Source organism: Podarcis pityusensis (assembly GCF_964106645.2).
Source record: "Podarcis pityusensis genome assembly, chromosome: 7".
NCBI classification, from domain to species: domain Eukaryota; kingdom Metazoa; phylum Chordata; class Lepidosauria; order Squamata; family Lacertidae; genus Podarcis; species Podarcis pityusensis.
In genome coordinates this window covers 28,550,358-28,576,345 of record NC_138031.1, presented here as the reverse complement: position 1 = coordinate 28,576,345, position 25,988 = coordinate 28,550,358, and the positions used below count along the sequence as shown (strand labels likewise).

The window sequence follows — 25,988 nt, the reverse complement described above, 5'->3', positions numbered from 1 at the left end:
TGTCACCATATGCCACTGACAGAGGGGGGTGTTTTCCTAAACTCAGCTCAGCGCATGACTCATGATATGGGCAGGTGTGCCAGGCAGATCACTCTGTCTAGCATACCAGCATGTCATGAAGCTTTGAGCAGCTGGCCAGGGAGCATAGTGTTTTTTTAGAATATCGGAGGCTGGTGCTATCAAGTTCTTCTCATGCAGCCTTCAAGTGCACTTATGGTGAGAAGAATCTGTAATTAGGAAAAAGCTGCTGCTGCTGTTACGCAAGACTTTAAGTCAGGAGGTTGAACTTTATTGAGGAAAGCTGCTTGACAATCCCTGACAATCACCACAAAATTCTTTTGCTATTTTTCTGGTCCTCTCCACTCCAAGTGAGCTCTCAATGTGATCACTTCAGTTAAGTAAATGCAATTTCAAAGAATCCCCTGCTGCAAAGAGAAGGAATCCAAACAATGTTAAGGCTCTGTACTTTGTGGATTTCTCTTACCACACAAATACAGAGAAATGACTAAACCAAGTTAGAGACAACTTTCCTTCCAGGCCCCTTTTTCTAAAACTGTAACACACTCCAGTTGCTGCAAATGGATAATACCAATATTTCTGTCTAGTAAAGTAGGTTAACCTTTGCACCTACTTGTTGGAGAACTCTGAAGTGCTCTTGATTATTTGTACAGTAGCTGAAAGATTATATGGCCCCTCTCAGATACTTTGTTTAAGCACAACAGCAGTGGCCCAATTGCTCCGTTGTGCCAAAGACAGGATCAAGATGTCCCCTGTCCCCCAGGGTACAGTTCTGTTGCAGGAATATTTTGTGCAACCTTTGCGATTGTGATTGAAGCATGGAATGTGGTTGCATGAGTGCCAAAAACACCTATGGAATATTGTAGAAGCAGGGACTCTTTGACCTTCCTAATGATGTTGGACTCCAACCCCCATGCGCCCCAGCCAGTATGACCAAAAGTAAGGGGTGATGGGACTTGTAGTCCAACGTCAATCACAAGTGATGGAGCTTGCTTCATTCAGTGAAGGCTGATCCAACTGCAGTCCATCTGCCTTCTTGCTTACAACCAGTCCTGGCTGCCTGCTTCATTCTCCTTAATCTCAGTATTGCCATTGTAGAGCTCAACAGGGAGGAAGAGGATGGGAGACAATACCAGGTCTGATTGGCTCTGCCTGTCAGCGGCACTGGCTACTGTTGACATCCTGGCTTTCTGTCCTACCTGACCCAGTGGGGACCAGCCACCGCTATCTCCACCCCATCATATGCTCATAGTTTCCCCCCTTTTATTATTATTCTATATTCTCTAAATACTTAATGCCTCAATGCAGTACCACCTTACAGCCTCTAGTCAGGGTCTCTTCTCAAACTTGTCATGTGCTGATTCTTCACACACACACTCCCAGTTGGAGGGAGGCATCTTTCCCCCAGCGCTGATGGTTATCTCATTCAAAAGCAGAACAACCATTTGCAACAGGTTCCTAATCATTACCTCCCATCAGCCAACTGTCTTTGGGCTGTTTCCCAGCAATCTGCCTAACAAATGAACGGTCAGCCGGAAGCTGTTTTAACCAGCAACTTGCATGGCTTTAAAAGAGACTCCATTTGCTGTGTCAAATTACTTGGCTTGGGGGTGGTGACAGCACGAAACGAGGGATTTGAGGGGTTCGTGGCACAAAACAGCACTAAACTAGCACTAAACTTTAGCTTCAGTTAGGGGAGGGATGCAGAATTTTGGGGTCACAAATTAATGAAGCTGAGCGAAAGGGGTTATCAGTGGCTACTAAGAGTGATGGTCCTCTACCTTCCCTATTTGGGACAGTGTACCGCCTCTGAGGTGGAGAGAGAACCCTGGCATTCAGTTCCTGCTTGTTGCTGACCACTCTGAAAACAAGAGGCTGGACTACATGGGCCTTTGGCCTGATCCAGCAGGGCTCTTCTTATGCTCTTACTTTCTTATAAGCCATAACGACACAATATGATTGTTTTACAAAACCACTTTCCACGGTCCAAAGTGTTGGAACAATTATGCTATAACATTTGGCACTGACAAGGCATTTAGTGGAGCTAACGCCCCTGACTTTAATAGCTTAAAGTTTATAATTTTAACTCCGCACACTTTTACCATTATTTGCAAAGCTTATCTATTGATTTGCAGCATGTAACACAGCAACGAGCAATTAGTTCCCCATCACCGTGTATTCCTTTTAGTGCAAAACGCTAACTCCCCCACCCCTGCTTTATAGCCATGCTTGATAAACACACACATGTATGTTTTCACCCCAAGAGGCGGCATGGCAGGAAATTCATATTTGCTAGAGTCAGCCAGGCAAGAGGCTATTTTCAAGCCAGTTATGCAGTAAATACAGGCTATTTTCTGCATCAGTAGAAACTGCTGTACCCCCCCAATGAAGTGTATCGTTTCCAAAGAGAGCTCAGTCTCAAACACACCTGGAAGCCAGTGCTGCCCCTTAATCCTAAGCAAGCAAGGATGGGTTTTGTTTACTTAATAGTGAGAAAGACACTGGGTGGTATTAGACTAGATCTGAAATCAATAGACTCAAGTTAATTGTGTGTATGGCTTTGGGAAATACAACCCACTCTGCACATGTTCAGAGGCCCTTAAATATGTAGAGACAGCCACTCTAGATATTTCGGGAATCTGCTGAAAATAGATTATTGGTCTAAACCTGGCACAAATTAAGCTCTTCCCAAGCAAGAATTAAAAGTCTGCATTTTGCATAACTACCAAATGCAGCGTGGGGGAGTGGGGAGAAAATTATTCATCAGACTGATGATTCTCTGCAGAATACTAATCCATTTCTATATCTTCCTCAGACTATTAAGGGGTGTAGTCTCATGTATTATTCAAACTGTGTTTTTCAGGAGACCAAAACATTGGAAAGATCAGACTACTGTGCAAGCACCTTTCTTGCAAAGTTGAAGAACATTTTGAGGGGAAGCAACGACAAGATCACAATATCCTTGCAACAGAATCCTTCCACCTGCAGCAAACAAATCTGCCTGTTTGGAATCCAAATAGAGTACACAAAGCAAATATGTGGTAACATTCTGAATTGATAGCGACTCCATCAGCTTGCTTGCAACGCTCCAGGCTTTAAAAAATAATAATTTTGTAATGTATAAAATACATCTCCTTGACACTTGCTTTACCATTACATAACACTGTAGTGTGGGGATGCGGGTGGCGCTGTGGGTTAAATCACAGAGCCTAGAACTTGCCGATCAGAAGGCTGGTGGTTCGAATCCCTGTGACGGGGTGAGCTCCCATTGCTCGGTCCCTGCTCCTGCCAACCTAGCAGTTCGAAAGCACGTCAAAGTGCAAGTAGATAAATAGGTATCGCTCTGGCGGGAAGGTAAACGGCATTTCCGTGCGCTGCTCTGGTTCACCAGAAGCGGCTTAGTCATGCTGGCCACATGATCCGGAAGCTGGACGGCGGCTCCCTCGGCCAATAAAGCAAGATGAGTGCCGCAACCCCAGAGTTGGTCACGACTGGACCTACTGGTCAGGGGTCCCTTTACCTTTACCACTGTAGTGTAGATGGAGCCATAGCTAGCATCAGAACACTGTTGGGTGTCTTCTGATGCCCATATCCCTGCAGGGCCTGGTGAAAGTGTGAAAAAGCAGTGATAAAAGGGAGGTGATGGCAAGGATGTAGCATGAGGGGGGCGTTCTGCCAGGGCAATCGCCCCGGGAACATTTTTTTTGGGGGGCGCTGCTCATGCAGCCCCCCTGAGCTAGCCCTTTGCCGTTTTGGAGGGACACCAGTTGGATATAACCCAATAGAAGTGGGGGGGGGGTTGTATGAGAAGAGAGGTATTTGCAGCTCAGAGCTCTAGCTTCATGCTTTTCTTATTTCTTATGTTGCTTTTGCCACAGTTTGCCTGACTAGTTTATTTCTTCTATGTATGCTTAATTAAAGCCAATTGTTGAACTGTGTACACACCCACCCATAACCAGTACTCTGTTGTAGAGATGAACAGCTCTAGTGTACCCCTCCTCTTCTCACATGATGAAAAATGATTCACCGTATCTGAAACATCTGTTAGGTTCTGGTGGAACGCTGGGAAGTTAGTTAGTTGGAAATGATGTTAGGAAAGGGTGTCTTAGGTGTTACTCCACTCTTGTCTTTCTGCTGCTGTTGTCTCCAATATACAGTGGTGCCCCGCAAGACGAATGCCTCGCAAGACGAAAAACTCGCTAGACGAAAGAGTTTTCCGTTTTTTGAGTTGTTCCGCAAGACGAATTTCCCTATGGGCTTGCTTCGCAAGACGAAACGTCTTGCGAGTTCTTGTGAGTTTGTTTCCTTTTTCTTAAAGCCGCTAAGCCGTTAATAGCCGCTAAGCCGCTAAGCCGTGCTTCGCAAGATGAAAAAACCGCAAGACGAAGAGACTCGCGGAATGAATTAATTTCGTCTTGCGAGGCACCACTCTAATTTATATATAGAAATATTTATATACCACCAGTCCATACAATGTAACATGCTGGTGTGCAACAGTATATACAATAAAATATAAAACACCATAAAAACAGTAAAAAGGAAAGAAAAGCTATATAGGCATGTCTACATACAAAAGGTCAGAAAGTCAAAAGTGAGAGTGCCTGCTGGATGAGTGTTCCACAGAAGAGGACTGGTGACACTACATGCCTGATTTCTAGAGGACACCAGTCAATTCTTTGTAACCCTGGGGACAACTAGTAATATTCCTCCGATTCACCTCATGCTAGACCTCATCATTGTCCTTCCAGATAGCAATCTTACAGTTCCAATTCTTCTTAGTTTCATGATTCACACTTGGAAAGAAATCTAAGGCCCCACAGTTGCCTAAACTGTACGAGCTCAGAGTTTCACTACTTCTTTTTCTAAGCTCATCACATCCAATTGATGCAATGGTCAAGTGAGGGTCAAGGAGCTGGCTAATACCTACAGCTTTCTATGGAAGCAGAGATGGCTTGGACAGCCCAAAATATAAAGAAAACTGTCTGAATGTGGAGTGCTGGTGGTTTAACCTTTAACCTTTGAATCTGTGGCTTTCACCAATATAGAGGGACAAATAACTAGCTAGCAGTGGATATGTTTGCACACTGGGTTAATAAATCACACTGTGCACAAGTTGTACGCTAGAGTATGCAGCCTGATCAATCCTGCTTCCCTTCTCCCCCATAGAGCTTAGCTTTATGCCATAGCACAGCCCAAAGTCATTAACACATTGGCAATCCAGCAACAAACATGGTTTCAGGCTGGGTAGTGATTGTGGCCTGTGAGGGCAGAACAAACTATGATCCTCAGTGTGGATGTAAAACCAATGTGATTTGTTGTTGTTATAGCCACTGCTGCACCAGTGGTACATAGTTATCTCCCGCTTGGACTACTGCAATGCGCTCTACACGGGGCTACCTTTGGAAGAGACTTGGAAACAACTACAATTAATCCAGAAAGTGGCTGCTAGACTGGTGACTGGGAGCCACTGCCAGAACCACGTAACACCAGTTCTAAAAGACCTACATTGGCTACCAGTACGTTTCCAAGCACAATTCAAAGTGTTGGCTTTGCCATTTAAAGCCCTAAATGACTTCAGCCCTGTATACCTGAAGGAGCATCTCCACCCCCATTGTTCAGCCCAGACATTGAGATCTAGCCCCGAGGGCCTTCTGGCAGTACCCTCATTGCGAGAAGTGAAGTTACAGGCAGAGGGCCTTCTCAGTAGTCACACCCACCCCGTGGAACCTCCTCCTGTCAGATGTCAAAGAGATATATAATTATACTACCTTCCATAGAGATGTCAAAGAGATATATAATTATACTACCTTCCATAGACATCCGAAGGCAGCCTTAAATCCGGATGCTTTTAATGTGTGATGTTCTGTTCTGTTATTGTTGTTGTGTTTCCGTATATTATGTTGGGAAGCCACCCAGAGTGGCTGGGGCAACCCAGTCAGATGGGCAGGGTAAAAAATAAAAAATATATAAATTATTAGCCCAAAGCATCCAAAATGTACGATTGGTGAAGGCTAACACACACTGCACCTCATACTCTTTTAAATTTGGGAGTTGCTTTTAGGTTAATCTGTTTAGGACCCTGCTATAGTGCAGATGGGACACAGCGCTGTGGGTTAAACCACAGAGCCTAGGACTTGCCGATCAGAAGGTCGGCGGTTCGAATCCCCGTGTCGGGGTGAGTTCCTGTTGCTCGGTCCCTGCTCCTGCCAACCTAGCAGTTCAAAAGCACGTCAAAGTGCAAGTAGATAAATAGGTACCACTCTGGCGGGAAGGTTAACAGCATTTCTGTGCGCTGCTCTGGTTTGCCAGAAGTGGCATAGTCATGCTGGCCAAATGACCCGGAAGCTGTACGCTGGCTCCCTCAGCCAATGAAGCGCTGCAACCCCAGAGTCGTCCACAACTGGACCTAATAGTCAGGGGTCCCTTTACCCTTTACCTTTATAGTGCAGATGCACTACAGGAAGAATTGTCTTAATGCAACATTGTGATACTGCATGGGCAGGACCTGACCCCCCCCCCCTGCAAAAAAGAAAGATTTGTACACAGTTTTGTATACACAGCTGCACACAGTACACTTTGTACACAGCATTGTTGAAGCAGCTGACCTCTTTCCCTTTTGGCACTGAAAGTCAAATCAATCAGTCCAGCCAGGTGCAGTCAGGGAGGAAAAAACCTGCTCATCATCAATAGATGCTGGCAACTGTTTTCAAGTTCCCCAAGCCTTGGGGGCAAAGTTTTGTTTTGGTATCATGAAATTAGATCTCTAAGTGACACCCACATTTAGCACATTCTTCAGGTGAGGCTGTCACTTCATCTCCATTTCAGAAAAGCAGGTCTGCTTTTTACCAACTACCAGCTATTTTTAGGCAAAGGAACCCACTTAAAATGTGCATGAATTTAAATGAATTTAGATGGGTAAATGAAAAAGTGGTGTTTGCTTATTAAATTTGTTCCCAGTTAGGCAGCTTAAATGACTTGGCACATCAGTGGATGTGAAATTTTTGAAATAAGGTGCACCATGCAGAAAAGAGTAAAAGCACAGCATAAAGTAGGCTAAAAAGAAAATAATTTGCATGTAACTGAAATCTGGTGGGTCATGAAGGTGCACTAGGCAAATGACCCCCCGGGGTTGAGTCATGAAGGGTACTGATTCTAGTATACTTAATAGTGAATTGTATGTCAAATCCCAATTAAATAGCATATTTCCAAAAATATGAAGCATGATCCTGACAAAAGAACAAAAGTATGTGCTTAGCTCTCCCATATTAAAATCAAGATGGCTTAAAAGGTACTTCTATGTTTTATGGATGTTTAAAATTTAATGTATTAATGGGATTGCTTTATTGTGTTTATTTTGGAGGTTTATCATTTGTGATGAAACTTTTTAGTGTTTTGTAAGCTGCTTATAAGCATAATTTTACATTAATTAATAATAATAATAATTTGGCATGCCGTATATAAAATTTATTGTTGTTGCTATGGTTGTGCTGTTGTTGGCTATTGCTTCCTTTATCTTGATAATGCCCCAAATGCTTTATTAGCAGAGCGCCATCAGCTGAAACTCTCTCTGTCCCCCTTTCTCTCCATTTCCTCCTCCTCCTCCTCCTTCTCCTCACCCCTAAAGTTTGTAGTAATATTCCAAAGACAAATACTGAAACATCTTTGGGAAAACTCTAAAACTGTATTTGGTGAAAAGGATACATAGTTGTGAGCACATGCTCGGTTGAATGAAAGTGAGTTCAAGACACTGAGCCATTTTGTAACTTTTTGACCTTCCAGGTTTCTACCTTCCAAGCACGTATCTGTAGATAAGGCTATAATGTTTCCTATATGAAAATTCTGGGGGTTGCATAAAGCAGGAAATGACTAGTCATTTTAGTATTCCACACTTCAGCATTTTCCTTCTCCTGTTTTTTGTTGATCTGCAGGCTCGGCACACTTCCTCTTTGGGTGTACTGTACTTTTTCGGTGTAATAAAACAAATGTAATCATCAGTGAAGACACCCTTCTTCGAAAAACATAACATGAAACCTAGCTTGTGGCAGTCCTCTTGTTCCCTAATTGTCTCCCATTTCAAATAACTACTGAAGTGAGTGGATTTTGCCAAAAATCAAAAAGAAAAAAGATGCTGATGAAAGGCATTGCTCTTGCGAGACATAATTTGAATCAATGTATTTTTGATGCCATAGAAGAGGTAAAACCAGATCTTGACAATCTGTACAGTTACTGACAGCACAAGCCTATGCATGTCTACTTAGAAATGAGCCCCACTGAGGTCAACAAGACCTATTCCCAGGTAAGTGTGTATAGGACTGCAGTTGACAAAGCAAAAACTTAAGCATCCTAACATTTTATCAACTACATTTATGTAAGCTTTATTCTTTCAAATAAAGCAGATGTCAAGGAACGCTTGGGGATGTTAAAGCACATATCAGAATTTCACTTAGGTCTTGCCTGCAGGCTTCTGGTATGTGGTATGTCACTATGAGAAAAGGATGCTGGAATAGATGGGCCTTTGATCCAAGGAGCCACTTTTTATGTCCTTAACATAAATTTCAATGGGGTTTGGGGTTTTCTTAGGTACGAGAGATTTATACCACTGTAACAATATTCCAGATATCTGTGAGTCTGTGTTTTCATTTCTTCTCCTTCTGCTGGCAGCACTTATAATTAGAAAGCTGAGAGGGAGACGGTACTAGACTCTGCTTGAGCAACCTGTGACTTCTTTACCTGGAAGAAAATCCTAAGACCATGACATCTTACTTTCCAGAAGCAGTAAGGAAAAGCCTCTCTCAGTGCGCCTTTAAAGGCTACTGTGACATCAGCAGGCAACAAATCTCCTTTAGTTTATTCTGCTCTCTGTTTTGTATGCTTGAAAATTAGAAGTTCTCAGAGGCAAGCTGCGCCATGCAGCAGATTTGAAAACATTTGATTAGCACAGCTACTGCCTTGGACAAATTTGGTACAAGCTATATGTTGTAGATGCAAGTTTACACTTCTCCCCTCCTGTGCATATTAAGAAAAGTCCTTTCTACCCCAATTCAACTTTAAATGTACATTCTACCACTTAATTGGCATCTTGCTAGCACTTAAAAAGAGAAACAAAACAAGTACTGAATGAAAACAAGGATTTTTGAGCAGGAACTCCTGGGCTACATCCACACTAAACATTTAAAGCACCTGGCTTCTCCCAAGGAATCCTGGGAGCTGTAGTTTGTTAAGGGTGCTGGAAATTACTGCTCTGTGAGGGTTCCCAGGATTCTTTGGGGAAGGGAAGCCGTGAGCTTTAAATGTATGGTGCAGATGTGACTGTGTTGGTTCCTTTATTCCTTCTCCATATAGGTCTTTCATCATAACAGCAGCAAAAGAGAGGGCACACAGAAGGGACATTTTATCATCTGGACCAAAGCAAAATTTGACCTGGGGCATCAGATTAATGTGTGGTTAGAAATTGCCAGCTGCAATTTGGCTGCTGCTAGTTGAAACTGTAGGGACGCGGGTGGCGCTGTGGGTAAAACCTCAGTGCCTAGGACTTGCTGATCGTAAGGTCGCCGGTTCGAATCCCCGCGGCGGGGTGAGCTCCCGTCGTTCGGTCCCAGCTCCTGCCCACCTAGCAGTTCGAAAGCACCCTTAAGTGAAAGTAGATAAATAGGTACCGCTTTACAGCGGGAAGGTAACAGCGTTTCCGTGTGCGGCGCTGGTGCTGGCTCGCCAGGTGCAGCTTTGTCACGCTGGCCACGTGACCCGGAAGTGTCTTTGGACGGCGCCGGCTCCCGGCCTCTTAAACGAGATGAGCACGCAACCCTAGAGTTGGACACGACTGGCCCGTACGGGCAGGGGTACCTTTACCTTTACCTTTTTAGTTGAAACTGTAGGTTAGAGAGCATAAAGTTCCTGACCCAAGCCTCCCAATCTTCATACAAACAGACATACAGTGACACAGATTCAAGCAGAAACAAGGAGTCCTGCTGCAGAAGAGCTTATTAGAGAACTGACACTCTTAGAACGAGCAACTGAAAGGTGCAGTTATAATGACAGCCTCAACAAATTGAGATGTACAGTTTCAAACTGTTCCTCTTTATACACTTACAGAGAGCTGCTGCTCTATACAGCACAACTCAGGGATGTCTTCTGAAGGATAGATAATGATGTCTCCACCCTGCCAAGGGGACCATGTTAGAAAACTAGAACTGCATGTGCAAACCATGATAATCTCAAGGGGTTTTTTGTGTGTGTGGCCATGTGAGCCAGCATCTGCTGGAAAGTTTCATCTTTTAAAGTCAACACACACAGTTGTGCTCCCCAACCCACCCATTGGCCAGCACATTTACTGAATCGTCTCTGGTCAGGGGTGGGGAACCTCTGTGATGTTGGTAATGGAGTTCATTGGGGCTGGCCCTCTAAGGGTCACATGCCAGCTAGCCCTAGAAGCACCACTGATTCTATGACACTGCCTGCCACAAGTAATTTAATCTATGGGTGATGACAAAATGGCACAACTAAGGCTGAAATGTGATTTGTCAGTCCGCTCTGAAGGGGGTTGGTAAGGAAAGAGAGGGAGAGAAGGAAATGAGAGGTGCTAGGAAATTGGGACTAGCTGAGACCTAGTAAAAGAATCCCAATAAGAGGGGTGGGGAAAAGAAAGGAGAAACACAGAGCAGGAATGGAGACAAGATTCATCTACTACATATCAGAGTCGTCACAATACTATAGAACAGATGTTATGAAGTCAGTAGCTTCCTATATGGAAACACTCATGGATAGAAATGTCTTGTAATAATAATAGCTTGATCAGGCCAATGTATGTCTTGAAGTTGGATAATAGCAAGTTAAAATCTGCAGCAGAGATGAAATTTTACAGAAAGTGAAAACTGAAAAGACAATGTTGAAAAGTAGCCGCAGAGGCCTACCAAAGTTTGTGGAACAATTATTTTGGGATCAAAACATGTCTATGGCACTGCTTCAAACATTTTCTTTTGCTATGAATTTACTATGTAAATTTTACATGTTTGTATTAAAATTAAAACTATGAAACTTCTTAAGCATTCTATATGACAGCTAGATCACTCAAGTCTGTGAATGATACTGCTGATCATAATGTTCTATAAAAGAACATTACCACTGTAGCTACATTTGTCTATGATTTATTGCTTATTGTAGGCAGGGGTAATATGGCTGAATGCCCAGGGAGGCACTTGGCCACAAATCTAACCTTTTAAAAATCTTAAGACTGGGCTGAAAGCTGAACATCCTCAGTAACATGATAGACCATTGAGAAATCAGTGCTCAGCTCATGGTGTAGCCAAAATTGAGCACTTTTGCATTTCATTGATTTCCACTGGGATAGTTAAGGATATACATAACTGTTTTCCATTGAAATCAATGGACCTAAAAGTACTTAACTTTGTCATGTTGTACGTGCATAACACTTCAGTTGCACAAGACATTTTGCAATCTTCTGAACGGCACTTTCTCCATAATAGGTATTTCTAACATACAGTAAAGAGGAACTGATTTTGAGTTTTACTAGGCTCTGATCAGATGTAGGGAGTAGGGCATGCTGACTGGACTTCCACCATTTCTCTAAAGAGCTGCCAATTGCATTCATTTTGTTTCAACCACAAGTCAGACTAGACTTTAAAAACCACCATTGATCTATTTAGTATGGATTCTCCTTTCCCAGTTCCCAGTTTGTAATGTTAGAGCAAGGATGAATCTTTGTTTGATGCAATAAAAAATTGTAAATCATAGAATTGTAGAGTTGGAAGGGACCCTGTGGATCATCTAGTCCAATGTGACGAAAGTTACATATTCCAAATAACCAAGCTGTAGCTCTACGACCACGAAAGACAGTGCTTGTTACCTCATACTCCGAGATCCTGTTCTCTGGAGGCCTTAGGTATTGCAAAACCCTACGGAACCTGTGCCAAATATCTAAAGGATCTACTACTCCCTTCCCATTGAAGAGCCTTTATGCTCACAAGATTAAATGCCTTCCTCTCTGCAGCGACCAAAGGTAGATTCTCTCATACCCCATATCAAGCCCGTCTGCCTGCCTGCAACCAAGTAGTACCTGATTCAATGGACCACATTCTCTTAGACTGCTCTCTACACAGTAGACCTCGCCAACTGATGCTGAGCAAAATGTTGGACCTCCGGCCTATAACACCAAGAAGTCAAATGAGGTTTCTCCTGGCAGATTGGGACAAAGATATCACTGTTTTAGTAGCTTCCTTTTTAGCCACAATTTTACCTGAAAGGGTTTCCAACAAACCATCCTTTTGGGGGACAGGGCAAAGCAGAATATCTAAGTGCACACGATCACAGTGTGACCTGATGACCCTTGACAGCTTCACCCTTGTCCTTTTAATTATCCCAGTGACCTGAAATGTTTTATACTGTGATGCCAATTTGATTTGATTTTTATTTTAGTCCAACCCCCTGCAATGCAGCTATCCCATATGGGGATCAAACCTGCAACCTCGGAATTATCAGCACGATGCTCTAATCAACTGAGCTATCCAGGCTTTTTGTGATGCTGCCAGTTGCCCCACGCTGGAATTTGTGCCATTAGAGTACATTATCAAATCAGAATTACTTGAGGGCTTGCAAATGTTGGGATACTAGATAATAGCCTTGGAGGACTGACATTTACAGGAGCATATTCAGAGGCTCATAGTCTCCCTTTTGTAAGGGGTAGGTTGCTGAAAGCATATTGCACCAGTGTTCCATTATTTGCCCTGACTCTGAATTAGTCCCAGGTTCAAGTCTTCTATGTACATCTGAGAGACAGTGAATAGCTCAAAGTCACTTGGTATGCTTCATGGCTAAATGGTTGAATACTGTACTCTTACCAAAACCCCACAATGCCATAACACACAATTGTGCCAGGATCGGTGTTATATGATCTTCCGGTTACGTACCCTCTGAACAGCATTATTAATCATTATTGTTTGCATTGATGCCTCACCTTATGGGCAAAGCAGTTCACAAGACAAAATTCTGTATACAAAACAACGTCGTGCTGGAGCTGTGTGGAAAGGGAGAGGCTAAATATTTGATTCAGGATAACTGAGCTCTCAGTCTGTTCTGCTGTTCTGTTGTAGGATAAGCAAACAATGGCCAATTCAGGGTAGAGCGATGAGATAATTTTACTATGGCCAATAGAATCAAAAACATCTCTAAGAGGCATTTATTAAGGCATTTATTTTCTAGAAAATACTTTTGGACAAAACAGGATCTTATTTCTATGTAAATCTGATGCCGGGCAGAGAAAGACTGACAAGGTAAAGAGAACTGACAACAGTAATTCTGTAGCAGGAGAGGACTGGAAATACCAGGGCTGATCTACCTCTCTGTCATGTGAGAATCTTAAGTTTTTTATCCACTGATCTTTCTTTTTGTTCACCTTACAAAACTAGAAGTTGAAGGTAACTATGTTGGTTTATGGGGGCAGGAGTGGGGATCCAAAGGCAACACTAGCATAGCATGAGGACTAATTGGAAAACATAATAAAGAAGCAGGGGGACTGTACAGAGGACTGGCCTCTACGAAGGACTGTTTGGTCTAAGCCTGGTTTAAAAATTAAGAACCAAGGGCAAGCAGGAGCTTTGAAGTTGCTCCTTAGCAGTCAGCAACAGGACAGCAGACTGGGCAGTTCCAGGCATCACTGAGTCAATTTTTCCCATGATGGTGAGATGCATTTAAAATATAGAGATTCTTTCAAATTTTATATCTCTACATTGGCACAGGCACATTTTGTGCAAATTTGCTTCCTCTTTTTTGGTGTTGTGTAGGTGCCTATGATATAATGTAGTGAGAAAGCTGTTGAGCTCACCAGAATTCTCTTCTCCAGGCTGGGTCTTCTGCCAAAAGAAAAAAAAGAAAAGAAGTGGTGGTGGTTGGTTGTGGCAGAAACAGAAAGAATATTTGTGGGCATGTTGGAAAAGGCAAATCTGCAAATTGCAACAGTGTCAACCCGTAGCTATGGGTAGACATGTTGATCTAAGTTGCTTACAAAACAGGTAAGTATTTATTGCTGTTTCCTAAACAAGAGACAGTAAACAGAAACTAGATCAGCATGGAAGAGCTGAGTTGCTAAATGAAACCACAGCTCTTTGCATGTTAATTAAGGTGGTAAACTTGGGAATATGGCAGTAATTTACTCTTATTTAGTCCTACCCCAGCACAGTAGGGCTGTATGAGCAGCTGATACAGATGTGCATCAGAATGGTCATCTAGTTCTATTGAGTATGCTCATCCCATAGGAGCATAATCACACAGTATCAAAATATTATTAGATATGGATCAGGACCACAATGTGCAAGGAAAACAGAACACTAATTTGAAAACTGTTTAGCCTTTGGGACAGTGTATACGATCAATTTAAAACCATAAATGCATGCTGCTTATTGTGCTGCTATTGTGCTTGTTTTCTTTCTCCTTTTTAAAAATACCTGCTTGCTTTAATTATTTGCATTTTATCTTGATGCTGTTTTAAAATTTATTTGTATGCTGTTTGAAGATTAATTGGTCAAAAGGCTGAGCATGTGTACGACATGACTAGGTGCTTTTCCATCAATGCTCTTTTCACATTAATTGGAAAAATGTAGTCTAAACAGATGCATTTGTTAACATACCTGACATAGTTTTGGTTGGTTTGCTTTAAGCTTGGATCAGGTGATCCACGATTCTAAGAAAGGGAAAGGACCTTAATCTGCCTTATCAGATGACATGAACTGCAGTTATGCCATAATAAATGTGTTATATCTTTTAAGTGCCATAAGTCTCTTTGTTGTTTTTGCTGCAACAAAATAGCAGGCTGCCTCTCTGGAAATCTAGTTCAAGAAATATTATAATCAGAGGCATCTTTTTAATTGATTCATCCAACTGATACAGCTTGCAGCCCTACTCTAGTGTAAAAGGTGGTCAAAAGATCATGAAATGAAAAGAGTAAAAGGTAAAGGTAAAGGACCCCTGACAGTTAAGTCCAGTCGTGAAAGACTGTAGTGATGGCTTATCTGAAAATTGTAGGGTATTACTACTGCTACTTACTTTTCTTCTTTTCATTTGGGTATATGCATACATGCACATATGCCCCTGGCAACTGAAGAGGCCACCATGCCTGTGATGAAGTGAAGTCTAGTCCACAAAAATTATACTGCAAAACAATTGTTACCTTGTTTTTATTTATTTACTATATTTATATCCTGCCTTACTTGCAAGGCAATGGCATATGCCATTCTCCCCTTTCTCCATTTTATCTGCACAACTGTCCTGGAGTTAGGCTGACTGGCCCAAGCTCACCCATCCCTGGCCCAAATTCACCCCTGTGGGCTTCATGGCTGAGTGAGAATTTGAATTGGGCTCTTGGTTGTTTATACCTCAAACAGTTGCTTAATAACTACCTATTGCAAAAGCATTTCATGTTAATCCTTGTAAATGCTTAATCTGTTAAAAGAAAAGTGGTGCGGCAAAACCTTCCAAGCTTTTGAAGAGAGTACAGAATGTTATTCTCTCACACACTAAAGGATAGCTTGTCTTTAAAAAGTTCAAAATAGCCTTCCCTAAAAGTGATGTATTGAATGGACACTATTCTACTTTCAATATCTTGCTCGCTCATGTTCTTTTCAGTATTCGAATCCACTTGGATGAAAAACCTTTGCGGAGATATTAAATATGTTTTGATTTATGGCTTGGCATATAACCTTTCTAGAACCTTGAGGTCAATTTAAAAAGTAAGAGTCCTGCATGAAGCATATTACATTTCCTTCCAGCATAATGAAAAGGTGTACCCTGCTGAGATGATGGGTCCAATAGTATATGGAGTTTTAATTTGATCCTGCTAACTTGAAGTATTGCATGCTAGAATATGCAATTGCTGCATGACATACCGTCACTGGAATATGATTCTTGTGTGTGCCTTATGTAATTTCTTTTAACTGAAAAAAGTTGGGCTAAGGTTAACATATAAATTTCTGCCCTCTGAAAAATGTTAGTGAGGACAGGAAGTTTTTCCATGCAATTTTCTTATGCTTCATATATATATATTTGTTGAAAACTACTTTTCAGAGAACTTAATATGCTATATTTTTCCTGTGTGTTGTTCAGAGTTCTGGAAATACACACAGGCCCTGCTATCCAAATGCTTGTTAGACAAAAAAATCACTTATCCAAACACAATGAATTAGTACCCCAACCTTGCTATGCACACTGCCGATTCATATATCCAAACAGCCAGAGGTGAATGTAGTACTGTAAACAAATAAGTGCTGGTGGTGCCATACTGGAGAGCTGTGTGAGTCTAGGGTTGCCATACGTCTGAAATTTTCTGGACATAGCCAGGAAATGTATCTGGATTTTAACCTTTTGAAAAATGACAATCCTCTATGAGTCATACACCATGCCTGCTAAGCCAGACTGCTGTTCTCAGGTGTGATGGAAGTCACTGTCCCTTTGCCAGTGCTGAAGTAAGATCCAGCTGCCCTTCCAGCCAACTCCTGCTTCGGGCAGCAAATTGTCTTGGGGCAGGCCTTGTGCATGCCCCCAAGTTGGATGATGCCTTAGTACGTTTAACATTGCACTTGATATGCTATACAATTAAAATTGCTTTTGCCTTCCCTCAGCATCAAACAAGGAAACTAACCCTAGCCAAGTGGTCAGATAGGGGGAAACTCGGGTCAGATTGGTTTACAACTGGCTAGGTAACAATTCATGCTCCTTCTTTAGTTGCTTTACAGGGTAATGCTATGCATGTTTTCTTCAGAAGTGGGTCCCACTGTGTTCATTGGGGCTCACTCCCAGGTAAGTGAACATAGGCATGAACAAGGCCGGCCCACCCATGAGGGAAGGTGTGGCAACTGCCTCAGGTGGCAGACCCACAATCCTGCTGTATATATTTACAACCCCCTTCTTCCTGATGCAGATCTTCACTTCTACACCTTTTTCCTTAGTAGGGAGGAGGTGGCACCATTTTGTGGCTCGCCTCAGGTGCCGAAATGTCTTGGGCTGGCCTTGGGGTTGAAACCTTCGACCTTCCATCAGTTTTGCCTCATCGGCTGACAAGCCACAAACCTGCTCAGGTTACTCCATTCATGGCACAGAGAGGCTTGTTGAACAGGCTCACCTCTTCCTATCGAGCCCTAGAAGCTTATATATATGCACAAAACTGCCTAAATATAATAATATTTTGTTTTTGTTTTTTTTTAATAAAAACTCAGTCGTGTCCTCTTGAGCAACTCTAAAAAAACCCGCACTCGGCCAGCTTTTCCAGTTAATTCGGTATAATACACCCCCCCCTCCCAGACGTCTCGTTTTCTCTCCCACTTGGTTCAGCCCGGGCTAAACGGCGCGCCTCTTTGAAGACATTCTTTCCTCAGTTCCCACCCCCTTACTTTTCTCAGCGAGTGGTTCAGCCCGGGACCTCCGCTCGCCGGCGGAGAGCGGTACTACTGTAAATCAAACTGCTGCTCTTTGCTCCGACAAGTTCCATCTCCTCAGCTCCTTTTGCGTAGTAGGGCTTGAAGCGCCATGTGTGCGCGTGCGCAGGGCGGCCCCGCCCCGCCCCCCCTTCTCCTTTCGCCGCTTCAGTCGCGTTTGGGTTGCCTCGCGCCGGATCCTCCTCCTCCTCCCTCCCTCCCTCCCTCCTTCCCTCTCCACCTCGACGGTTGGGGCGCGCGCCGCCAGTGGCAGGCGGGAGACGGGGCGCGCGCGCGCCATCTCTGCCTCTCTCTCTGTGTGTGTCTCTTTTTTCTGTGAGCCAGGAGGAGGGGAGCCTCCAATGCCGCTGCTGTGAGATGGCATCATTTTGTTGCGCTGTGGCGGCAGCGGCGTTAGTGGCAGCGGCGTTTGGGAGCGGTGCCGAGGGCTGAGGCGGCGGCGGCGGCGGCGGCTGGCGTGGAGGGGGAAGGACAACCCTCCGCCACAGCGAGGCGGCGGCGGCGGCACCACAACGCAGCTGGGCTCAGAGCCACGGTAAGGCAGGCACCGAAAAGCAGCCAGCTTGACTGGACTGACTGACAAATAAACAGGCTGCGCAGCCAACGCCAGCTCTTCTCGGTCGGTTCCTGGCGGCGGTGGCCTGACGGAGACTCCTGAGGGAGAGAGGCGTCGTGGGGGCCCTGCATTTCTCGCCCCCTTTGGGGGAGGGGGGTGCCTCGCTTTAGCGGGTGGGAGCAAAGGGTGCGAAACTGCGAGTCTCCCCCCCCCTCGCACCCACCCCTTCTCTCTCTCTCTGCCGGGCCCTCCTGCTGGTCCGGGGGGTGGAGGGCGAAGGGTGTCCCGTGTCTTCTTGCTTCGCCTGCCTCCCCCTTCCAACCCTTTTGCCACTCTTGCCCTGGTGTCACCTTGTTTATTCATTTCGTGGATCTTTAACTGGCGGCAGGGGCGGGGTAAGGCAGGCCGTGGGAGATGGGCCAGCTTGAGCCTTGAACCCTGTTAGCAGCGCTGAGTGGATTGGCAGAGCCGACAGCGCCCTGGGAAGCAGTCCCGGCAGGGCGGCCCCCTGCCTCTCGATCCAAAGGGGGAGGAGAATATTAGTTACATTTTGATTGCTGTTTACCTTCGTTCTTGGAAAGGCGGTAGAGGAAGAAGGAAGAGGCACTCTCACTTTGGGATGACCTACTGTGACTCTGCAGCCTGTCATTCTCTCTCTCCCCCTCTCCTCCGCCCCCCAGCTTCGTCCTATCACCCTCCCTCTTTTTGCCCAAAATACTGCACAACATTGCTTTTCTCTATTGCTGCAAAGGGAATGGAAGGCCTGCGACGGTTGATCATACCTTCCTACCAGAATACCGCGTATTCCACCACGTATCTGAAATAATATTGTTTGCAGCTGGATTCTGTTGTATGCTTGGTTGAAAGTTAAGTCGCACTGAATCTGATGTGACTTGCTTCCAAGTAAGTGGGCATATGATGTAGCCTTAACGAATGCTAATAATAAAAAAGATAGTGTTATGCAATAGGACGGTAATGGGACTCTTCAGAAACTCGATCAGAACAAGGAAGGTCCTGCATAATAGAGGCTTACAATACTTCAGTGTTGAGGTGATGTGACAGTGTCTGCTCTAAGTCTTATGCAGCTGAACTCTCCCAAAATGTTACCAACTCTACAAGTTATTACAATTAGTGCTCAAGTACTGTGTGTTTGTAAATCTACATGGCTGAATGTGCACTGTTGAGTATTTTATTATTAAGTTTCTAGTATGAATCAAATATATCATATCCTGTTTTTCTGTTACGAACTCAAGGGTTTCCAGGGTATTCATGAGACGCCAGCTATACTCAGACATGTTTTTACTACAGTTGCTGCACTATGTGCCTTAGACCATGGCTTGAGACCGAAATACTGTACATGTTCAGATGTTGCTTTTTTGACATGCAGGTGTTCTACAGCAGTAGTTTTCATCAGATTCAGCACCCATCTTTAACCCCAACCTGCAATATGGAATCATTTTATTTGGACTTTCTAGGACATATTTAGACATCACACTAAACAAAGGTTTTCCTCAACACAAGAGCCACAGTGAACCTCAGGCTTGAGTGCTCCCCTATTTTCACCCACATGGCCAGGAGAATTTTGGAAGCTTTTACTTTTAGTTTCTTTTAACCATAACTTTACATTTTGTCTAAATGGTAGATCATAGTTTAACACCAACAGTGCTAAACAGTCAGTTTAAATAAGAATAATTATTTCCAGTTCAGGCAAAATAAGAAGTCATGTTTATAGGAAACAGGAAATAAGTTTCCATAGTCTTTCTGTTCCATCTGTGTAGGAGGAGAAAATGGAAGAAGGGGAGTGGGAGCCCAAGGTTTGCTTCTTTTTGTGCATGTCTTTCTAAACCATGATTTAACACAGGATGGGAAACCTTTCTATTTCCTGCAACATTCCTTTGGAAATGCTAGAGACAAAAGTGTTCCAGATTGAGTGATCCAAAATAAAGACTGCCCTGCTTCAATTTTCACTAATGTTAAAATTTGCAGGCCTGTTCAGCCCAGAAGTAAGCCTCATTGGATTTGATTGGTTGATCTCAAGTATATAGAGGTTTTTAAAACATACAACAAACTAATACAGCACTGATCTGAATACTTATTTCTCTCCAACTTTAGTATGCCCCCCACCCATGCATAAGTTTGGCAGAAGCTTACTATTTTTTCCTTAAGCAGCTGGGGGGAAAACTTAATCTCTCCAAACCATATAATCAGAAAGAAGAGGTGAGGGAGAACATCAGTCATTTTTTTCTCAAGTAAAATACTCCCCTTCCACTTGCTCAGGAGCTACATGGAAAGATCAGGAAAATGCTTCTTTAAACACCCAGGAAAATTAAGGAGTAAATAAAAAGAAAGAAACTCTGTTGGGATGGAAGAATAGAGTATTTGGGTCAGGGATTACATGTCTGGGTTCAGGACAGAAAATGCATGTGTGAATGACTTGTGCTAGAGAATGGGCATGGGGGGAGCACAATCTCCTTGGTTCTGGACCTCTCAGTGGTTTTTTATATCATTGACCATAGCTGTCTGTCTCAGATGTTACTTGAGGACACTGTTCCTGCATGGGGGTTACAGTTCAGAAGATGGTGCTGGAGGACTTACGTTCTACCTAATGTCCTTTGGCATTCTTCACGGTCCTTTTTTATTTCCCATACTTTTTAACATAAATGAAACTACTAGTGAGGTCATGCAGCTCCATCTCTTTTTTCCACATTCTTATCCTAAGGAAACCCTGAACAGATACCTGGGGGCAGTGTTTGGGTAGATGAGGTTAAACAACAAGACAAAAGTGCTGTGAGTTGGGGAAAACTGCACATCCAGTTGGCATTGTATTCCCCCTAAGGGGCCAAGTGAACATTTTGGGAGTTCTCCTGGACTTGGTGCTATCTGTGGAGGCACATGTAACATTGGTGGCCCATGTGTTTTAACTAGTTTGAGCTGTTTTGTCTTATCCAGAGGAGGCAGATCTTGCCTCAGTGTCATTTGTGTTGGTTACATTCAGGTTGGATTACTTGAATGCACTCTGCATGGAGCTTCTCTTAAAGATGATACAGTAGTTTCAATTACTGCACCACGTATGTGGTAGCAAGAACACTTCTAGGAGTCAAGCGTTCTTATCTTATTACAGCGCCAGTTACACTACCTGCCTGTTCACTTCTGGGCCTAATTTAAGGTGATGGTGTTTAAAATAGTAAAGACTTTGGGTCTAGACTGTCAGAAGGACTGCCTACATTAATAAGTACCTGCTAGAAACCTGAGATTGACATCCGAGGCCCTTCTTTGTGGTCCACTGATAAAAATGGTCAGGTTGTTGAGTACAAACCCCATATTTCTGAAATGCCGTCTCTGAGGGAATTCATATGGCTTCATTTCTGCTGATCTTCAGGGAAACCCTGGGTTGTTTTTTTGTTTTTGTTGTAATTTGGTCAGCTTTTGGATGATTTTAGGATTTTATCTAGTGCTGTTATTTTCGTGTTAATTGGTTTTACTGCTACTTTAAATTTTGGATTTTTAATGTATAGCATTGATTTGTTGGGAAAGTATACACACTAAAAGATAAAGTAGAAACATGCTGTAGCTGTCACAATGCCTTCTTCCACATAATGGAGTTCCTTTACATTTGGTCTCTTCATATCTGCTTTTTCTGTTAAAGCTAAGCCCTAAAAATAAATGGTGGTGGCATGATTACTTTTGGATTACAACACTTTTGGGTTACAATACAAGGAACTGAAGACCAATGTTCTGCAATAGGGAACTGGATCTGAATCCTTATGTCTTCTAACCCTGCTCCCCAGCCTAATTCAACGTGTGGATGGGGCTGTCCTCTGCCAATCACCTGACTTCACAATGACATTGGGTGACATGACACTTTGAAAAGGCAGGTATGCTTCAGATGCCAGGTGTGCAGATGATTGATGGGGCTTTAAAACTCATTTTGGCCCATCTACCTTTTTATCAGCTCACACCTGACATATAGGACATCATGTGACTGGCAGGTAAGGATGGCTTAGCCAAAATGACTCAGAGGTTTCTCTAGCCATGTTCTACAATGTGTGTAACTTATGTAATACAGTGGTGCCCCGCAAGACGAATGCCTCGCAAGACGGAAAACCTTCTAGACGAAAGGGTTTTCCGTTTTTGAGTTGCTTCGCAGGATGAATTTCCCTATGGGCTTGCTTCGCAAGACGAAAATGTCTTGTGAGTCTTGAGATTTTTTTTTCGCTTCCCCCCCCTTTATCTAAGCTGCTAAACCTTTAATAGCCTTTTAGCAGCTAATCCGCTAAGCCGATAAGCCTTTAATAGCCGCTAAACCGCTAATAGCGCTAATCCGTTAAGCCGCTAATAGGGTTGCTTCGCAAGACGAAAAAACCGCTAGATGAAGACACTCACAGAACGGATTAATTTCGTCTTGCGAGGCACCACTGTATTCCTTTTAGGCATGGTCTAGCCAAAGTTAAGCACCTAAGATTGCAGTATTATGCATACTTTGTAGTATTAAGCATAATTTGATTTACTTCCATAGCATGCATAGGAGCAGATTGTAAGTCACATTGATTTAAATAAAAGAGATTTAAGTATGCTCAGACCAGTGGGATTTGTAGCCCCTTTCTTCACTTGAGTATCAGCATAAACTTGGTGCTTAAGATGATCCTCTAAATAAAGTGGTTAAAGTGTTAATCTTTGAGTTTCTGTTTAACAAATGAAAAAGAGCTGAGTGTGTACACAGGTTGGGGACAGTTAGAACAGGTCTAGGCAACCTCAGGCTCAGGCCAAACATTGCCTTCCAGACTTTTTGCAGGCCACAACCCCTCTCCCCACATCACACCTTTCACTGGTATTACTTTACCATATTGCTTTATATTTGAGTGTTTTTGCCTTGCTGAAATGTGTCCTTTGCCTCTGATAATGACTCTTCCTTGCCTGGATAGAGAATAGAGAGGGGTATGTAAATGTGCATGGAAATAATCCTATCATACAAAGGTGAAATGTTCACTGCTCTTCTCACTTTTGCATGTGGTCCCCAGAAGGTTGCCCAGAAGGGAGTGAGGCCCTCTGCCTGGAAAAGGTACCATCCATCCCTGAGTTAGTGGTTAAGTTGAGTTCTCATGTTATTGCTGTTTAGGTGTAATGGGGCAGTGGAAACTGTGAGTAAGATAATGTGGTGTGTCCTGTGAGTTCATCTTATAACATGGTGGATAAAAATCAATGTTTGATATACTTGGGTTTTAAAAGTCATTTATTAAGAATTTATGTTAAAATAAATTGGTTAAAATGAAACCTTGCAAGTTAAACTCCACTATTCTTAACTAGTAGCAGCTGGTGGAGTGGGACAGTTTAGCTTACCTGGCTTTTCAGTGTGGAGGTTGCTTCTGAGAACCAACAGGAGGGATGAGGCAGTGGGCAACGTGAAGGTGAGGCAGATTAACTCTGCTGCTGCACCCACATCATACCCACCTTCCTGCTCCTTACTTTGTGTTAGGAAGTCAGGTAAGCAATGCCACTCCATTCCACCGCTTCTGCTCCTTAAATTTGAATTGGTTAGCTGCCTGATTCACATGTAATAATGGCTCTGTGGATGAGCCTCCAAAAGATTGCGTGAAGTATAGGGCTCACATGCTCCACCTTCCTTTTCCTGTGGTACGGCTAGGAGGAAGACTTCTGCTCTGTTCAGTTGTGCTTTCAATGGCTTAGTGTTGCATATAAAACAGGGTTCATGGCTTAAAACACACAAGGATAGTTAAACAAGTCAATTTCATAACTCATAATTAGCTTGAATTTAACTCATGAATTTATTTGGTTATGTTTGGTTATTCAGAAATTCTGGAGAGTAATCTTGGTTTAAAAAAAATCACAGGATAACAGATCATTGTGATCCAAAGAAAATATTACTAGCCTATCTAAAGTAATATGTTGAGAAAGATGATTTAGATATACTGCTGACTGTGTTAGTAGCAAACGCCTTGGAATGGCTCAAAAAACAATTGTGATATTGCTTGGATGTACAGTGGTGCTTCGCAAGACGAAATTAATTCGTTCTGCGAGTTTTTTCGTCTTGCGAGTTTTTTCGTCTTGCGAAGCACGGTTTCAATTTTTTCAAAAAAATCTTCAGAAACCTCAAAAAAGGCTACTACACCGCGTGCTATGAGTTGCTCCCCGAAGTCAAGTCGCAACTGCACCTCTTCAAGCAATGCACCCTGTATTACTGTAACGGTTTTAAGAAAAAGGAAACAAACTTGCAAGACGTTTCCGTCTTGCGAAGCAAGCCCATAGGGAAATTCGTCTCGCGAAGCAACTCAAAAAACGAAAAACTCTTTCGTCTTGCGAGTTTTTCGTCTTGAGAGGCATTCGTCTTGCAAGGTACCACTGTAGTTCTGTACACACTTACCTAGAGGGAAGGACCATTGAATTAAATTGGTTTATCTTTGAGTAAACATGCATAGGATTGAGCTGAGGAGGGTCCTGTTTGGAACTGATCCTCCATCCTGGGATGAAGCTGAGAAAGCTGATGAAAATTTAAGTGGACAAGACATAGCACTAGTGGGACATGGCTATCTCTGGCTGAATATAAACTGTATAAAAAGGACAGGGAATGACATACTGGAGGAGGTGTCACTCTGGACATCAAAGAGGACATTAAGACTAGCAAGCTAGAAATCCCTGAAGGGGCAGGCCCTTCCACAGGACTCTTGTGGTTGGTGATACTGGGCCACTTAGTAATTTAGTACAAAACATACTATCACTGCCCTGATCAAAATGCTTCAGGATATCTTGAGATGAAGAATAAAATCAAGGAAGCATCCTAAGGATTCAGATGTTGTAGTGATGAGTGACATCAATTACCCATACCTAGACTGGCTCTATATGTGTTCCAGTCATGACCAAGAGGTAAAATTTCTATATAGAGGCAGCCCCCTGTTTATGCAAATTCTAAATGTGCATAACTGCATATTTCGCCAAATCCAGAAATATCATAAAGACATTACTGAAACATCACTAAAATGGTCAGCTGGAGCGGGGTGTTTGTAGACTTTTTCAGTGGGTTTCAGTTATACGTGATTTAACTGTTGCACATGGTGCCTTGGAATATAACCCCACATAAACAGGGGGCTGCCTGTACACTAAATCACTGTGCCCTAGAACAGTTGGTCATGCAATTGACCAGAATAGTGGTGACCCTGGATTTAACCTTGAGTGGTGTCCAGGATCTAGTGTGAGATGTAAGTGTTGTCGAACCAATTGAGAGTGGTGACCATAGTGCTGTTTAATTAGATATACATGTACATGGCCAATTGCCAAGAAAAATATAACACAATCACATTTTACTTCAAAACAGGAAACTTCCCCAAAATGAAGGGATTGATAAAAAGGAAATTGAAAGCCAAAGATATTAAAATGCTTGGGAGTTGTTAAAAAACACAACAGTAGAAGCTCAACTGCTATATAAACATACTATAAGGGCCAAGAGGATAGTAGCGTGGTTAATGAGCAGAGTCAAAAGCCCTATTAGAGGCCAGAAGGCTTCCTTCAAAAATTTGAAGTCTTGTCCAAAAGACTTCAGAACATGAAGAAAACAAAGTGGAACACAATCCTTGGCAAAACAAATGCAATCAAGACAGTAAGATAAAGGTAAAGGGACCCCTGACCATCAGGTCCAGTCGTGACTGACTCTCGGGTTGTGGCGCTCATCTGGCTTTATTGGCTGAGGGAGCCAGTGTACAGCTTCCGGGTCATGTGGCCAGCATGACTAAGCCACTTCTGGCGAACCAGAGCAGTGCACGGAAACGCTGTTTACCTTCCCGCTGGAGCGGTACCTGTTTATCTACTTGCACTTGGATGTGCTTTCAAACTTCTAGGTTGGCAGGAGCAGGGACCGAGCAATGGGAGCTCACCCCGTCGCGGGGATCCAATCCGAATCTGATTGGAAAGTCCTAGGCTCTCTGGTTTCACCCACAGCGCCGCCCACGTCCCATAATCAAGACAGT

At 43.2% G+C, this 25,988-nt stretch overlaps 1 protein-coding gene and 3 long non-coding RNA genes across 5 annotated transcripts in view; 2 read left to right on the top strand and 2 right to left on the bottom strand.

The window, feature by feature from the left end:
* LOC308481377 overlaps window positions 1-17,547 on the bottom strand; it is a 99,010-nt gene extending 81,463 nt beyond the window's left edge. Inside the window, exons 1-2 of the long non-coding RNA XR_013988606.1 lie at window positions 17,412-17,547; window positions 13,856-13,883 (exon numbers count right to left, since the gene is read on the bottom strand). This is a non-coding gene — a long non-coding RNA (uncharacterized lncRNA). The remainder of the gene's footprint in view (window positions 1-13,855; window positions 13,884-17,411) is intronic.
* LOC308481396 lies at window positions 1,093-5,898 on the bottom strand. The gene is made up of 2 exons (XR_013988632.1): window positions 5,826-5,898; window positions 1,093-4,080 (listed from the first exon to the last, which is right to left on the bottom strand). It is a non-coding gene; the product is annotated as an uncharacterized lncRNA (long non-coding RNA).
* On the top strand, window positions 6,052-7,777 carry LOC308481428. Its single transcript, XR_013988670.1, has 2 exons — window positions 6,052-6,126; window positions 6,483-7,777. It is a non-coding gene; the product is annotated as an uncharacterized lncRNA (long non-coding RNA).
* Window positions 17,548-17,703: 156 nt separating the features above from the next.
* The window catches only part of WWP1 (WW domain containing E3 ubiquitin protein ligase 1), a 45,624-nt gene continuing 37,339 nt past the window's right edge, over window positions 17,704-25,988 (top strand). For both annotated transcript variants that reach the window (XM_081013343.1, XM_081013342.1), the window contains exon 1: window positions 17,704-17,991. The gene's annotated coding sequence lies outside the window, so the exon portion shown is untranslated. The remainder of the gene's footprint in view (window positions 17,992-25,988) is intronic.